Below are 3,625 nucleotides of genomic sequence, written 5' to 3' on the forward strand. Positions count from 1 at the left end.
AAAAGCTCAACAAAATCCATCAGGATAAACATAAAGAAAACTACTATCAGTAACAATAGAATTGAATTGATGAAAACCACTGATAAACAGAAATATTCAAAGAATCCAGAGGAAATAAAAGTAACATTCAGGAGAAAGGTGAGAATGTTCAATAATTGCTCATTACACATAATGAAAGTTAGAAGTCATTGGAATAATATCTAGAAAGTGCTGAAGTAAAAATATTTTCAAAAGTAAAATAAAGATAATCTTAGAAGCTTGAGTGGCATCCAATTCCAAAATGGCTTCCCTCCAGAATCTCTATGAACTTAGAGAAAGGATGAAAGTTATATAAATGTTCAGGTCTTTTGTTCATAGACTCCCTATGAGTTGTCTATGATTCAACCCTACTCAATGGCATTTAAAACAGCAAACAACAAGTTTAAGGTTCCAATCCTTGGGAAATGACATCATGCTGAGAGAAGTGGAAGGTCAGAAAGAAAAGATCCTCAACACGATGGATTGTGACTTGTAGCAATGGGCTAAACTGTGTCTCGGATTGTGGTGATGGCATAGGATAGGTCAAGGGTTAGATCTTTGTTCATAGAATTGCTGTGAGTCAGAGAAAGAGTTCTGTTGGCCTAGTGGATAGAAAGTTTTGCTACCAAGCCAAAGGTGGTGATTTTAATCTGTGGCCCTCAGGCCTGGTTTTAACTGTTTTTGGTCATTCTTCTAAGTGGTACAGCACTGGTCTGTCAATTTGCTGTACAGAGGTAACTCACGGTTACTCTGATGCTAAATACTGTGGCACTGATTTGTCAAATGTGATAATGGTTACCCATGGTCGACAGCATTTGGTGGAGGTCCCAGATTAAAACAGCCTTGGAAGCAGGAGTGTCATCCACTTCTGAAATAGCTTTCCTCTGGAAACTGTATGAACTTGGAGAAACGATGAAAGTTATACAAGTGTTCAGGTCTTTCATTCATATGGTGGCTATGAGTCATCTACGACTTGATGGCACTTAACGACAAAACAAAATTTGTCTATCATTATTAGATTTTCCACACAATCAGTAACAAAGACAAGAAACTAAAAGCACCTTGAGAATAACAGTTATCTATAAAGAAAAGCTGATAAAATTAGCCATATTTCTTTAACTTTTGTGAACAATACTTAGTAGTGTTGAGACCAGAAGTCTTATATATATTTGTTAAACTATTTCTTAAGAGTTTTATGTAGCTTAATGCTATAGTTAAGTAGATTTTTTTAAACTTTCTAGAGTTACTTTGTAAATTACTTAAGGTTTTCTATGTGTTGTTGTTTTTGTTGTTATGTGCCATCAAGTTGCCTATGACCCTATGTACAGCAGCTCTGAACCCTGCTCTGTTCTTAGCCAGTCTCACTAATTCTGACATACCAACCCTATTGCCCCAGTTATGTATCAATCCATCTCATCTGGGGTCTTCCTCTCTTATGCTGTCCCTCCACCTTTCTGAGCATGATGTCCTTCTCCAAGGCTGGTCATTCCTGGCCACATGCCCAAAGTATATGAGACGGAGACAGACCTATTTGTTTTCTTGGTGGTCCATGGTATGTCCAAGACTTTTCTCCAGCACCACAATTCAAAGGCATTGATTCTTCTTTTGTCATCCCCTCCAGCTTCTCTGATGCAAGTAATTGTGAAGACTATGGCCTGAATTAGGCACAACTTAGTATTTAAACTGACATTATTTTTCAGTACTCTGGAGAGCTCCCTGACATCAGATTTTCCCAGTGTAATTCGTCTTTTGATTTCCTGACTGTTGGTGCTAAGAGTGTTGATTGTGGAGCCAAGCAAGCTGTAATTGCTAATAACCTCCATCTCTTCTCCATCTATCATGGTGCTGCCAACTGGCCCAATGGTGATATGTTGTTATTATTGTGTACTGTAGAACTGTAACCGACCTATATCTGACCTCCCTCTGGGTTTTCAGAGGCAGTTAATTGCACAGGAAGAGATTGCCCATCCTTCTGTGAAGCAGCTGGTGGCCTCAAACTGCCTGTCTTCAGGATTGCAGCACAGCTTCTTGCCACTAGGCCACCAGATCTCCTTGTATTATATGTAGAAGTAGAGAATATTTTGCTTTTTTTGCAATCTATTTGCATTTTGTTTTCTTTCCTTTTTTACTGGAAAAGTCTTTTCAGCTACTTCCTATGGGTAAGTTGGACAACAAATAAGGATGACAGACTAAGATTCAATAACTTTGAGTTGTGGTGTTGGAGAAGAGTATTGAATATCCCATGGATCATAAAACAAAACAAAACAAACAAAAATCCCTAAACAAATCTGTCTTGGAGACAGTGCACACAGGGTGCTATAAAGTCAAGAATGGTGAAACTTTGTCTGACATACTTTGATATATTGTCTGAAGGGACCAATCCTTGGAAAAGATGTCATGCTCGAAAAGATGGAGAGTTAGAGAAAGAGAGGAAGGCCTCCAACAAGAGGGATTGACACAGTGATTGTATAGGCTCAAGGGACTGATAGACTCAAGCCTATCAGAGATAGTGAAGATGACATAGAATTAGGCAGAGTTCAGAGCTGTTGTTCATAGGCTTGCAATGAGTTGTAGCCAATTTGAAGGCACCTAACTACAACAACATATGCATTTTCTTTTTTTTTTTATTCGACTGAATGTTTCACAGTAATATACTGAGTGATATTGGTGAGCATTTATATTTTTTCCTTGTTTCCAATCTTAGAGGAAACCTTTTAGTATAGCTAGAAGAAAACTATCTAGTATTTCACCATAAGCACAATGATAGCTCTAAGCTTTGAAATTTTTTCCCTTTTTAGATAACTTTTATGCTATAGAGGAAGTGTCTTGTACTCTTGGTCTGCTAATTTTTTTTATTGTTTTGTCTTAGTTTGATGTTGCATTATATATATATGTGTGTGTGTATATATGCATATGTGTATGTTGTTGTTGTTGTGTACCATAGAGTCAGAACTGACCCATAGTTGCCCCTCCTTCAGGTTTTCAGAGGCAGTTAATCGCAGGGGAGGAGATTGCCCATCCTTTTCCTGCAGAGCAGCTGGTGGCCTCAAACTGCGTATGTTTCTTCAGGATTGTAGCACAACTTCTTGCCACTAGGCCACCAGAGCTCTCTCTCTCTCTCTCTGTGTGTGTGTGTGTGTAAAATAGTTGGGATTTTTAAACTAATTTTAAATTCCTAAAAGTAACTCCACTTAGTGTTTATGAACGGTTTCTTTTCTATATTTCTAGATTTGATTTAGGGAATTCTGGTGGCATAGTGGTAAGACACTGCACTGCAATCTTAAAGGCACAGGGTTTGAATCTACCAGCTGCTCCGCAAAGGATAAGCAATCTCCTCTCATGTGATTTATTGCCTCTGAAAACTCACCAGAAGGTTAGCTGGGGGTTGGTTCCAACTCTACAGTACACAACAATAACAATAATAGATTTGATATGTAACTTTTAAAAAAATGTTTACCACTTTCTTCATTTGGACATGTTGCCAGGAGGGACGGGTTCTTGGAGGGGGACATCATGCTTGGGAGGGTGGAGGGACAGCGCAGGAGGGGAAAACCCTCTATGAGATGGATTGATTCAGTGACTGGGGTAATAGGGATGGGTGTGTCAG

This window comes from Elephantulus edwardii, unplaced genomic scaffold (genome assembly GCF_000299155.1).
Source record: "Elephantulus edwardii isolate Elephantulus edwardi_28Jun2011 unplaced genomic scaffold, EleEdw1.0 scaffold00071, whole genome shotgun sequence".
In the NCBI taxonomy this organism is placed as follows: Eukaryota; Metazoa; Chordata; class Mammalia; order Macroscelidea; family Macroscelididae; genus Elephantulus; species Elephantulus edwardii.